We start from the raw sequence: 15124 nt of genomic DNA, 5'->3' as shown, positions 1-15124 counted from the left end.
AAACTCGAATCCTTCAGCTTCCTCTTGATCCTTCTATTCCCTTCCTTCTTCCTTGTGAACCAAATCACTCAAAAGCCTTAGATCTTCACACAATCGGCTAGGGTTTGTTATGGAGGGTTTCTGGGAGCATAAAGGGGTGATGGAGGCTGTATAAGGTTGTTTAAATAGGGTACAAACCCTCAGATTAGCGTTTGTCCAGTCAGAGCCTACTCGTCGAGTCCGGGACCCGACTCGACGAGTCCATCACTTAAATCCCGCGCCTCATTCTGCTTCTACTCGGCGAGTTGGTCCTTCAACTCGCCGAGTCCAAGGTCAAAAATGCAAAATACTTAATAAAAATACATACCAAGAAGCAGGTGCTACATTCGGGCTCTGGTGATCAAGAAAAGAAGAAAGGACTTGCTGATGATGATGATGATAGTGATGAAGAAACTATTGTCGATGCCCTGAAACAGAAGAAAAGGGATCAGGAGTTAGATGAAAACATTCGGGTTGCAAAGGAAGCAGAAGAGAGGGAGCGAAAGAAGAAGGAAGAGCATGATGCTCTAACTTGCAAAAAAGGCTCTGTTTCCTCCTTGGACTAGGGAAACGCTGATCAAAGAAGCGATAGAGTTTCCAAGCATGTACTGGCTGGAACCTGTAGCTTCGTTTGATTGTGAGAATACGAGGGACTCACAGTTCGATATGCCTATAACACGAAAGGCATTTACTTTTCACTGTTTTGATTCAAAAATTCAAGTTCCCTCACCTCATCCTCAAGTTGATCGTGACCTTATTGATTATTATCTCAAGTTTGGTCAGCCGCAGTATCTGACTTGGAGTGCACAGAAGATTACAACAGTCAAGGTGCTAAAACCTTTGCCTGGAGGGAAATTTATTAACGTTAATTTCAAGATAACCCGAGGTTCAGCCAACTCGGTTTCTATGATTTCCCTGGCAGATCTTCCTAACTTAAATCCTCATGATTGGATCTTATTGTACAATATTTCGCTCACTAATGCGAAGGAGTATGAGCCGATCCTAGATCATCTGAAGAGGATGTTGGCTTCCTATATCCATGAAGTTGCTACAATGGATAAGGAGATTGCTAGTGTTTTGAAGAAGAAACCAAATGTGAAGCCAACTGGAAAGCCTGGAGATGTGAACAAGATGCAGATGGGTAAAATTGATTCTACACATCTCATAGTGATGTTCACAAGAGGTGAAGCTAACAGATTTCTTTTCGCTCTTGTTGATAAGCATATGTTCTCAACTGACTGCTTGGAGCACACAATCAATATCATTCATCGATGCAAGCACAACAGTGAGTCAGACAAGAAGAACTCCACAGACATGCTTCAGTGGTATATTTCTTTTCGTCATACTCTACTGGCCATTATACCGAAGGTGTTCACCACCGTCAAGAAGTCTTCTATAGCTCAACCGAACTGAGCTCTCAGCTCCATTGACGCAAAGGGGGAGATTGTTGGGTTTTATGTGTTGCGTCATGGGCTTTATTTTGGATATCCGGATTGGGCCTGTCCATCCGTGATTATTGATTAGGGTTAAACTATTTATAGTGCATGCATGTATGCCTTAGATACGATTGTCATTATTATTATTATTGCTTTGTAACCCTAAACACCTCTACAGTCGAAATTCTTAATCGCGCTCTTCTGAGGTGTTAAAGCTTAATCATTCGACATCAGTTAAACCATTCTTGTGTTCTTTGTTACGTTATTCAGTGCTGTTCTGCTTAGAATCAATCGATCCTACTAGAACTTTGTTTTAACACAAGGCAATTAACTCTTGAGATGCAGAGTGCTCTGGACGCTGTTGAAAAACCAATGAAAAGGTGGATGTAAAGACGTAAATTTTCAACCCAAATTTTTCATTTTAAAACACAATAAATCACATGTCACATTTTCTCAAAAATCACAAGTATCAATTTATCAACACATTTCAAAATTGTTTGTCACAACTCCAGGATCCTCCAAAGACACATTTCAAAATTGTTTGTCACAACTCCAGGATCCTCCAAAGACATATCTCCAACTTAGATGTGTGTACAATCAAGCCGGTGCCTTCCCGCGATTCCTGATAAGAACCTGAAACACATAACACATAACACGGTAAGCACGAAGCTTAGTGAGTTCCCCAAAATACCACACACAACTTGTTAGCCACTCAAGGCTATAACTCAATAAGACCCTCCGGTCAATGTGTCTCAGTGGGACCCTCCGGTCCCACAACTCGGTTGGACCCTCCTGTCCCTCAACTCAGTAATCTCAATATAATTCACAACTTATATCACAAAGACATAAAACAGAGTATGACAGTACTCAAATAAACACATAAGACCCTCCGGTCACACACAACTCATATTACCACTCTAGGTACGTATAGTGAGGAGACTCACCTGACAAGCAGCAAGTAAATAACCTCGCACCCGAATCTCGAACTAGCCTCCGCCTAACACTAGGGATGAATATCACTAATTAATACTCTTTTCACAATTCAAACAACCGAAGACTATTCTTTCTCTTTCTAACTCTTTGAAGTGGATAAAAGACCATTTTACCCCTCCATGGTCCATATTACTCATGTTGACCAGAACCCCAGAGTCAACAGAAGTCAACACTCGAGTCAACAGTCCAAGTTTGACCCGACTCGTCGACTCCCCTCGTATCCTCAGAAGTCTCAAAAAGTCTAGCTCAACTCGTTTAGTTGACACCCAACTCGTCGAGTTATCACTCAATCAAACCAGCAGGACAAATCCTCACCGACTCGTCGAGTCAGGCCATGGACTCGGCGAGTCCCTTCGATCAGATTCCTCATTCAAACGGTTTAAGGCAGATCCATCACCCCAAACACTAGATCTACCATCCTAAGGGTCGATTGTCACGTAAAGCTGCAACCTTTACGTTTAAACATGGCATATAAGGCTCATAATGCCAATATAACTCTAACAAGGATGATTAACCACAATAACTCTTCTATGGTTAAATAAAGCTATAATCTTTGGAATCTGTGGACCTCACAAGGTCCAGATCTGAAGTCTAGGCCTCAAGAGAGACCTTATGCATACAAAGTCCCAACAATGGTGGAAGAAACCCTAATCTTCCATATTTACAAGATCTAAGCAAAATAACAAGAAAGGTGCAAGCTTTTACCTCTTACTGAACCCCTTGCACGAAGTTAAACCAGATCCACTGATTCTCTAGCTCCCTTGATGGGTGATCTCCTCTTCTCCTCAAGAGATGCACTAGTCTAATCCAAGTTCTAGCTTCTAAGACTCTCATGACCCGCTATACCCGTTTAGGGTTTTCTCTCAAGGAAGGGTAGCCGCAAATGAGGCTATAAGTTCCTTTAAATAGGTCCCAAACCCCGGAAATTAGGGTTTCTCTGCCCAACACCTACTCGGCGAGTCAGCTCTCTGACTCGTCGAGTCCAATTATTAATCCCACGTGGACACTCGACTCTACTCGACGAGTTGGACTCAGAGCTCGTCGAGTCACTCCATAAATCTCAAGATTAATCACACAATAATATACGTGAAAGTCTGGATGTTGCAATTACCCCCCCCCCCACTTGAATTAGATTTCGCCCTCCAAATCGCTCCTCAACAACACCTAGATTGAACCCAATAACCGAAGAGCACCAACGAATGGATATCATACCACACAACTATCTTCCTCCATGGACACCTAAATCCAAACAGGAACTCCCACCCAGAAAAAGGACAGACCCTTCTGCTGCTACGATAACCCTTCTGACTCTCCAGAATCTGGAAACTCTAGTGCCTTGTCTCACTGCCAGACCGCCATCTCAAGATATCACCATGCTATTCGCTCCTCGAATAACAAACCCTGCCAACTCACTGCCCCTCTGATTCCCTTGTTGTGACTGATAAAACAAGTCAATGCCCAAAATTTGACTACCGATCACTCATACCAGACATGTTAAACAATTCAGATCATACTCCAAAGAATGAAAGGGTCTCATCACACCAGGGACCCATCCACTGTACTGCAATCAAACCCATATGAGCAATGAACTCTCAACACCCTGTCCTCAGATACAAGACAATGATCATGTTTGTTCAGAAATATCCTCTGACATCTAACAATCATAAACCCCAGCTCCCTTCTCAAATATCCCTTTCAACACTAAGCACCAGGTCATCTCCCGACCCAACAGTTGAACTTCCAAAGGTTACCCATTGCATATCTCAACATGTCTCACTGGCTTCCTTCCCATACTAGTTATCTCGGCCCGCTTACCCCGAGCGATTATTATAATTCCAACTGAAGATCATCTCACCCCGACCTATGTCTTCTACTACTCGTTGGTTCCATGCGTCTCGCGATACCTCCCGTATTAACGAACTGACCCACTCAGGCCTAAGTCATCAGATGATAAACGCTGCCCCTCAAAATGGAACCCCTTCTCTGGATCCGGAATCTCATTTCGTCTACTCAATACCTCACTAGAGTCAAACTCTAACTAGAGAGTCTGGCCCGGCTCAGAATTGGAACCACTCGTCCCAATGAAACACTCAACTCACGACCCATGACCCGCAACTCACGTGTACATCACTTCTCCAATTCCTTCTGTTTGCGATAACCACACCTTAACTCAGAATATAATGAGTCCCGATCATTAAGGAGACCTTCGTCTCTCTCCCGGTCTGGCCACCGGGTTCCCGAAAACTCAAAGAATAAGGCTACCCAAGCCTAAAAACTCTTCTGTGTCATGCTCTGACTAGCGAATAATACGGCTCGCCGTAGTATCATAACATTCCCTCTCACTATCCCGTGAAGGCTACGGCTCCCCGCAGGCCTATGACACTTTCTCACTGACTCGTGAATACTACGGCTCCCCGCAGTATCACAACACTCTCCCTTTAACCAATGAATACTACGGCCCCCCGCGGTATCACGACACTCTCTCACCGACTAGAGAATACCACGGCTCCCCGCAGTATCACGACACCCCTTTCTCTGACTCATGTATGATGCGGTTCTCCGCAGTCACACGAAATTCTTTCTCTCACTGACTCATGGATGCTATGGCTCCCCGTAGTCTCACAACACTCTCTTACTCACTGAACCGCCATGGGCTTACTCCATGGTTGTTCCCTGATAATCCTAAGTAATTACTCCCACTTGGATCCACTCTCTCTCTCTCATTACTTCAAAATCTCATCATCAAGTCATCACTACACTGAGTTCACTAACTCATGCCCCACAACCCGACATAGATAAGTGCACACACCCACTCAGTTTATGCACCACCACTCCTGATGTAAGTTCTCGTAGGCAAGGCACTCTTCTCAGCACATATACACCCTTAGACAGTCTCACTCCAAAGACAATTAACTGATGGGTTCCCACTGGAAAAATAAATCACTCGGGTACCTCGGTACACCATCACAACATCTCATAATGTCTTGCCTTAACCACTGATTCGCCACCCATTGCATCATACTCGGATACCGCAATGTATCCATCCGGAATCTTACAATATCTCGACTCCACCACCGATATTCCTCTCGCGCAACTCGTAACTTCGGATTATTCCAACTCTCAATTGAAACACGGAGGAATCGGCGATGACTCAGAACACATTGACGACAATCCGAAACTCCCTCCTCTAATGCTCAAAACCCATGAAGGAATATTCATATTGATTCTAAAGTTGGCTGCCCAATAAACTTCTATCCTTCCCAAGGTGCACATAACAACCCATACATTGAACTAGAAATTCTCAACTGCTGGGACTATCTTTACGAGCCAACCACCTCGAATTTACCATTACATCCTCGAAGAATTCATATCCACCACAAGGTCTCTAACCAATGGCCACCTGCCGTAGGGACACTCATCCCTTCCTGAACACGTACAACATGCACCATCTCGCTCTGCACCTCGCCTCGACCACCAATAATCCTGGTCTCATGATTCCCGTACTGTAGATCTCCATAATCAGTTCTCTAACTGCACCTGAACAAATCTCTGATCATCTTAATATAATATTCAGTTCTCCCCCACTCAGGGTTCGAACCATCACCAATAGGCATACCAACAGTCCACTCCACAGACTGTTTCACTAGGTACATCATACTTGACTCTTGGATTCGTACAACGCAACACTCGATGATCTTCCGATGAAAACCAAAAAACTTCAGATATCCCGTAACTCAGACAAAAAATCTCAGAATCCCTTCGACGTGACTGCCTCTAGTCATCTCAAAGCCTCACACCGACACACCGTCGGATACCCCTAACCGTTCTGAAACAGTCGTGACTCTCAATCTAGTATTAATGCACTATCACGCACCCCGTCTCTGATTCCCGTGACCAACCTCCCATCGCAGAAACCATCATAAAAGCAAGAGACCTCACTCTCACAGTCCATACAGGCCGTAGACAACGGGGGCCACCGCCCCAGTATACTCCTCTTGATCACTTGAAACTACTGCTAAAAGTATGTCTGACTCGGCTAAGGCATCTCCTTGTCCTCATCTCAGTCTCCACTAATAGCTCTCTCGTGGTATATGGGACACCTCGCATCAAACATACTGCCCAAATACTTTGGTGAAAAGGTTGCAACCCTATGCTACCCCACGGGGTTTACCTCCAACTCTGAAACCGGAAGCTCATTATCTCGTTTTGCTTCTCCCAGGAAACGGGAACAATGCAACTCTTGTAACAGAAAGTGACATTTCAACTATCGGCTGATTGCTCAACTCAGGCCGCAATTCTCCATAAAGTCTCATCTCTACTCATCCTTGTGTCTTGCGACTCCAACTGGCATCTCACCAATGAAAATCTCTCAGAACTAACTCAATTTCCCTCTCCAAGTATGTCCCACTGAAACTCGTTCAACATGGCCCTCTGGCCCCACACTCTATCACATCTGATCTCAATCTAATCAATCACAATGGAATAACTAGTAAAACCAGAAGCACTAACCGACACGAGTCATGGTACTCGAACCATGTGACCACCTCTCGATCTGCTATGAATCATGGTACCCGAACCATGTTATCTCCTCTCACTCTGCTATGAATCATGGTACTCGAACCATGTTATCACCTCTCAATCTGCTACTTAGAACCTCTAGAATTCTTCCTGTTTCGAGTACGGTACCTCTGCTTTCAGTAGTACGGGCCCATACTACCTTCCACATCTACCCATACTTTCCACACGGATCATCCCGGTTTTCGTAAGTAGCTACTCAACCTTCTCGATCCCCAATCCCAAAAACCTGGTCTCTCCCCAGCGAATACTCTCCTCTACTAACGTACTCATCTGACTAAGTTCACTCCCTAGGCTCTTCCTAGGTTCTCACACTTCCCTGCCATCAGCTGCTGAAGAACTCCTCATGATGCCAGCCATCTACCTCCTGAATATCGTCATATTCACTTAGTAGTTGTCTCCCATCAACAAGGGTTCCACAAAGCATGAAGCAAGCAACATTCGGGCATCGAATAACCTCCACTAACACATAAATCCACTCTGCCGTAAAATTATTCTTACTCTATTCACAACTCAAAAGACATCGCCGACTCAGGCAACCCTACCTCTCGAGGTATCTCTCCTAGATTATCTCTCGAATCAGAACTCTCTCTCTAGGTGATTCCTGCTAGATACTCTTACTCAACACATACTCAAAAGCACATCACATATAGCAGCAACTCATAGGCTAAGGCATCACAAATCAGGCAACTCTAGTCCTAAAGTATGAAATACCTAGCCTATCTCTAGCATTCATAATATCTCATAAAATATCTCGTAACACAAAAGTAAGGGTATTTTGGGAAATCACCGTTCGGTCTCTGGCTGATTGTACACACTGCTCCAACTCGTTTTCTCTTAAACTCTTTTTCATTTTATAAAAAAAATCTCTTTTGAAAATTCTTCTCAAATCCTCAGTTTGAGTCCGAACGTACCCGAAGGTGCATTCGAATCCCTCAAACCAAGGATCTGATACCAACTTGTAACGACGTAAATTTTCAACCCAAATTTTTCATTTTAAAACACAATAAATCACATGTCACATTTTCTCAAAAATCACAAGTATCAATTTATCAACACATTTCAAAATTGTTTATCACAACTCCAGGATCCTCCAAAGACATATCTCCAACTCAGATGTGTGTACAATCAAGCCGGTGCCTTCCCGCGATTCCTGATAAGAACCTGAAACACACAACACATAAAACGGTAAGCACGACACTTAGAGAATTCCCCAAAATACCACACATAGCTTGTTAGCCACTCGAGGCCATAACTTAATAAGACCCTCCGGTCAATGTGTCTCAGTGGGACCCTCCAGTCCCACAACTCGGTTAGATCCTCCTGTCCCTCAACTCAGTAATCTCAATATAATTCACAACATATATCACACAGACATCAAACAGGGTATCACAGTACTCAAATAAACACATAAGACCCTCCGGTTACACACAACTCATATTACCACTCTAGGTACGTATAGTGAGAAGACTCACCTGACAAGCAACAAGTAAATAACCTCGCACCCGAATCTCGAACTAGCCTCCGCCTAACACAAGGGATGAATATCACTAATGAATACTCCTTTCACAATTCAAATAACCGAAGACTATTCTTTCTCTTTCTTACTCTTTGAAGTGGATAAAAGACCATTTCACCCCTCCATGGTCCTTATTACTCATGTTGACCAGAACCCCAATGTCAACAGAAGTCAACACTCGAGTCAACAGTCCAAGTTTGACCCGAGTCGTCGAGTGCACTCTTGCGACTCGTCGAGTCCCCTCGTATCCTCAGAAGTCTCAAAAAGTCTAGCTCAACTCGTCAAGTTGACACTGAACTCGCCGAGTTATCACTCAATCAACCCATCGGGACAAATCCTCACCTACTCGTCGAGTCAGGCCATGGACTTGGCGAGTCCCTTCGATCAGATTCCTTATTCAAACGATTTAAGGCAGATCCATCACACCAAACACTAGATCTACCATCCTAAGGCTCGATTGTCATGTAAAGCTGCAACCTTTACGTTTAAACATGGCATATAAGGCTCATAATGCCAATATAACTCTAACAAGGATGATTAAGCACAATAACTCTTCTATGGTTAAATAAAGCTATAATCTTTGGAATCTCTGGACCTCACAAGGTCCAGATCTGAAGTCTAGGCCTCAAGAGAGACCTTATGCATACAAAGTCCCAACAATGGTGGAAGAAACCCTAATCTTCCATATTTACAAGATCTAAGGAAAATAACAAGAAAGGTGCAAGCTTTTACCTCTTACTGAACCCCTTGCACGAAGTTACACCAGATCCACTGATTCTCTAGCTCCCTTGATGGGTGATCTCCTCTTCTCCTCAAGAGATGCACTAGTTTACTCCAAGTTTTAGCTTCTAAGACTCTCATGACTCTCTATACCCGATTAGGGTTTGCTCTCAAGGAAGGGTAGCCGCAAATGAGGCTATAAGTTCCTTTAAATAGGTCCCAAACCCGGGAAATTAGGGTTTCTATGCCCAGCACCTACTCGGCGAGTCAGCTCTCTGACTCGTCGAGTCCAATCATTAATCCCACGTGGACACTCGACTCTACTCGACGAGTTGGACTCACAACTCATCGAGTCACTCCATAAATATCAAGATTAATCACACAATAACATACCTGAAAGTCTGGATGTTACAGTGGAAAAAACCGGATCAGAAGAAAAGAGAAACCGAAGGCCAATCAACTCAAGCTGCTACGCCCAAAAAGCGTTAGTCTGAACAAGCAGCTCCTTCGGCTCCAAAGAAGCGAAGGGTTAAGATGATGTCAAGGAAACCGAAAGCACCTTCGTCAAGTGATTCAGACTATGTTCCTTCTGATAGTAAGCAAGAGAAATCAGCCGAAGGAGAAGATGATCTTAATAAAGGTTCACCAAGAGGAAACACACCTCCACGTTCTCCAACTCCTGAGGTACAACTTCATGACTCAGTTCCAACTCCTCCACCTTCTCCATCTAACACTACTGTGCCAATTTCCATTGTACCCCTTCCACCACCTGTCTCTTCTGTACCTACTTCAACTATCCCTCTACCATCACCCATTCTCACTCAAGCAACTTTAACTACCACAACCACAACCGAACCTTTGGTTCGTGTTAACGTACCTGATACGGGGGCACTTACCTCACGAACCGAAACAATAGTTACAAACCCAACTCCTTCACCATCACCATCAACCGAATCCAGTCCTACTCTTGGTGGAAATGATGTGGACTTTGAGTCGTTCTATTACAGTCCTTATCGAGTTCAAATCGAAGATGATGATGATGTTCCTCTCACAAAGAGACACTTGAAGGATCTCAATGCTAAGCTTGATCAATTACTTGCTTCTTCTGCTACTCCTTCTACTTCAGCATATTCTGATGCTGCTCTCAATGCTTTGTTTGACACCGCCTTTAAACAACATGATGAGTCCATTGAAAAAGCGACCAAGGCTGTAAATGCCTCCACTCTCTCTTGTAAGAAAGCCATCTATGAGGTTAATACGCTCATTCATGACTCCAAGATTTTATTAGAATCCCTTCAGGGTGTTGCTGAGAACAACGAAAATAAGGTGAATGCTAGCATCTAATCGCTTTCAAAGTCTCTTCAGGCTGAGAAAGACAAATTTGAAGTGGTACGACAGAGTCTACAAGCTGACAGAACCATTCTCCTTTCATCTGTTAAATCCAGACTCTCTAAATTACAAACCGATCCTGCCTTGGATAATAAAGTCCGGGAAGATCTTGCTCAATCCAATTCCCATATTGCCACTCTGACCTTGGAACTCAGCCAAGCGAATAAGGAAATCGAAGCCCTCAAGACCGAATGCATAGTCATCAAAAGTTGTGTGACTGATGTGCATTCTCTCCTTTCTAATATATTAAATGCATATGATTCGGTTCTCACTATCAATGTTCGACGTCATCTGACGGATAAGCTCCTTCCAGCTCTCGAAATGTTAAGTCGAATTGCGGGTGTTACGGAGCCGATTGCTACTCCGCAACAACGGGGAGAAGTTACTCAAGATCCTCCCATTCAACCTCCTTCAAAAGATTATGTTGGCAACACAATAAATTAACCGAAAGTCACCGCTAAACCGAAGGGTAATGAAGCTTCGGGTTCTAGTGCGTTGGAAAAGAAAAAGGGCATTATGGGTCAAAGTGATGAGAAAGAAGAGACTGAGGAAGAAGCTTTGAAAAGAATGAAGCGAGACAGAGAGCTTGACGAAACTCTCAGAATAGCGAGAGAAGAAGAAGAAAGAGAGAGAAGGGAAAAAGAAGCACATGATACACTGGAGTGCAGAAAAGCCCTCTTTCCATTATGGACTCTAGAGAAGCTGATCAAAGAAGCTATTGAGTCTCCCAGTACTCATTGGCTGGAGCCAGTTACTTCGTTTAATTGTAACAACACCAAGGATTCGCAGTTTGACATGCCTATCACCCGAAAGGCATTCGTTTTTCATAGTTTTGATCCAATAGCAAATGTCCCTTCTCCAGACCCGAAGGTTGGTCGAGACCTCATTGATTTTTATCTTCAATACTCTCAACTGCAATACTTGACTTGGAGTGCATAGACGATTACATCAGTCAAAGTATTAAAACCCACTTCAGCAGGGGCGTTCGTTAATGTAGGATTCAAAGTGACCCGAGGCTCAGCTGATTCGGTTCATGCGTTTTCCTTAGCCGGTCTACCGAACCTGGATCCCCATGACTGGATTCTGCTGAACAACATTTTGCTTTCTGATCCACTGCAGTACGAGCCCATTATTGATCATATCAAAAGAATGCTAGGTTCCTACATTCATGAGGTTGCTAATTCGGATCAAGAGATTGCTCTTGTTTTAAGGAAAAGACCAACAGTCAAACCAATTGGAAAGTCATACGATGCCAACAAAATGAAATTGGGTAAGATTGACTCGAGGTATCGTACTGTTATGTTCACTCGAGGCGAAGGACAAAAGTTTGTGTCCGCTCTTGATGACAAGCACATGTTCTCCACAACTTGCTTGGAGCATATTTTAGAAATCATTCACAGGTGTAAACAGAACGAAGAAGCAGATAAGAAGAATTTCACGGATATGATTCGGTGGTATATAGACTTTCGTCACACTCTTCTTGTCATCATACCGAAGATCTTCAAGACCGTGAAGAAGACCACCATTGCTCAACCTGTTTGATTTCTCGCCTCAATTGACGCAAAGGGGGAGATTTTTGAGTCAAGTGTGTTGCGTCAGTGGGCTTTTTGTTATAGTCCATTTTTTGTATATACGGTTTGGGCTTGTCAAACCGTGTTTTGCATTAGGGTTTAGTATTTATGGTGCATGCATGCATCATTAGAGATAAGCTTCAGATTATTTATCTTTTGAACTAACTCGTACTGTAACCCTAGCACACCTCTACAGTAGCAATTCTCATTGAATTCTTTTGAGGTGGAGCCTTTTAATCATTCCACATTCGTTTGGTTTATTCTGCTATTCATTGCTTGTCATTGATTATTATCGTGTTATTCATATCTGTTGAATCTATCGATCATAAAGAATTTAACTCTCATCACATAGAGTTTTATTTCGACGCGAGGTAGAAGTATCATCTCGGCTGCCACGACATGGTTGGCACTTTCCTATGTCGTGGGGAAGTTTTTCATCGCGAGAGGAGGCTACCATTCTTGATATCACGTGGCCACCAATTACCACGTCACCTCACTCGATGACACGACGTGGTCGACACTTTCCTACATCATGTTTACTACACATTACATTTATTTGCAATCTTTTGCACCACATTTTAGAAGTTGGCGTTCTTGATTTCATTTTTCCAGAATATTTAGAAGCAACAGTTCCGGTTTCCAGTCTTCCAGCAATTTATAGAGCAACTTTTAGCAGCCCCATTCGATCTCGCCACAACTACCCCAGGGGAGTCTGTTCCTTTTTCTCCCTTTTTACTATTTTTATGTGATTAATTAGTTTTAGCATACAATGAGGGCATTGTATCAAATAAGTGTGGGGTAGGGTCGAAAAAGGAATTTAAATTGAAAAATTAAAAATTGCTAGATTAGGAAAATTTAAAATTTTGAAAGCTTGAAATAATAGTTTAATTTAGGAAAATCTACTAATAATTAAATTTTGTTTGCTAATATTGTGTGGGATGATCCGATGAGAACCCAAATGTTTACCCGAGCCAACACATGTTATAGTGTATTTGTGGCTTCCCATTTCCTAGTGAAAATTCATGAGATATGAAAGGTAATCTGGTAGTTTATATGACATAATATGTTTTGTAGCCTAAGCCTAAAATCTATCCAGGAAAGCTTATGTAGTCATTGTAGTTAGACTAATATCTTAACCAATAAAGGTTGAAGTTAAGCTCCTTGCTTAAGCATGTAGGATATGAGCAAAAAAAGTGAGTTAGAAAAAAAGAGAAATTACCAAAAAGTTGAAAGAATTTTGGAGCAGTCAAGTATGAAATTCAAAGATCAAAATTCTGAAGAAATCCAAAAAGTTGAAGATACCCAAAATCAAACAAAAGGTGGTGAATTCAAAGAACTAAAAATATCAAGTATTTGAAGAAGTGAAGAATTTAAAGAGCTCCATTATTGTATCAAAGTTGAAATTTCTAGAATTTATGTATGCTTGGCTGTTTAGCAAAAAATACCTTGAAGTTAAGAAAGATTTTTGAGGATTGATTCGGAAGGTTGCAGAAATGAATGTCGTATAAGCTAAGGGGTGAAGGTTCATAAGGATTGTGAGTATTTAGGAGTGGGAAGTTCTTAGGATTTATAGATACAAATACATGCATTGCGGTTTTGGGATAATGGTTGGGTTTAAAATGGATTCTTTTATACGATATTGGTAAATTAAAAATAAGTTTGCTTGGGGGCAAGCAAAGGCTAAGTGTGGGGTATTTTGATATGTGTATTTTTATACATATTTTTATACATTATATCTTAATATTTTAGCCTTTATTATTCTTATTTAGAACTAAAAGGTACTTATAATGCTTTGAATTATAATTTACAGCTATTAGTTGTCGATAGAGCGGAAAAGAAAAGATTGGAGCAGAATTTGGGCTTAGAAGCAAAAGGAGAAAAAGATTGTTGAAGGCTGCTATTATGCCCAACGTAATATAAGTTACGCTAAGCATACTGACGAAACAATTAGTACGCCCCGCGTAGATTCACTTATGCCCAGCATACAGGGCTTGGTGTCCGAACATCCTAATCGCGATGGGATTCTTGTTACGCCCAGCGTACACCGACTTACGCCCAACATACGTAAGTCGGTTCCAAAGGTCATAAATAGCGAATATCAGCCAACCAGAAGGGGGATTCCGACTACCATCGATCCTTAGTCGACAAGTAACACATATTTGGCCGTTTTTAGGGTCTAGGAGGCGGCCGGAAGGTCGTTAAGCTGACAGGAGCCAAGATCTGAAGGATTAGAGAGAGAATTCGTGTCGATAATCATGTGGTTTGTTAATGTGACCATGCTTAACATTCCGCTGTGATACTATTATGTTTTTTACTTTCTGATTTTGGTGTCAAAACCATCTGCTTTGAGTTTATGATTAGATAAAACCTTGATTATTGGATTAATTGCTATATTTGATTGTTTTATTTTTGTTTAATTTATCTTGATAAGCTTGTTAAAAGATACTTATGTGTTAATGACAATTATTTTATGTTAATTATTAAGTATATTGAGTTGTATGAGCATCTACTTGATTGCTTGCCTCTTATGATTTTGATGACCATCAAGATTATATGCCTAGGAATAGGGAACGTGAAACTAGGGTTAACTAGGAAATAAGTAAGTTAATGTGTGAGCCTTGTGTGACGAACCATCAACAAGAGGTTAATTGAATTAGTAATTTGATTAACTATTATTACAAGTCTTGCTTGATACGAACTGAACACTAGGAAACATGTTAGTTTAATCAATTGATCACTGTTTGAATTGATTTGTTTGCTAAAGGATTAGTAATAGCGAACGTGAATCTAATCATTTTAGAAATCGGTGAACATGAAAAAATAAATGTGTGTGTGCAATTGTCTATGATTTTTAAAGTGTAATTTGTCTAAACCAATGTACCTAAATAGATTTGTCTTCTTGT

The sequence above is a fragment of the Lactuca virosa genome, chromosome 9 (genome assembly GCF_052849685.1).
Source record: "Lactuca virosa cultivar CGN04683 chromosome 9, Lactuca_virosa_CGN04683_v6, whole genome shotgun sequence".
Classification (NCBI taxonomy): Eukaryota; Viridiplantae; Streptophyta; class Magnoliopsida; order Asterales; family Asteraceae; genus Lactuca; species Lactuca virosa.
The sequence above is the reverse complement of the archived record's forward strand: the minus strand, read 5'-3'. Positions refer to the sequence as shown.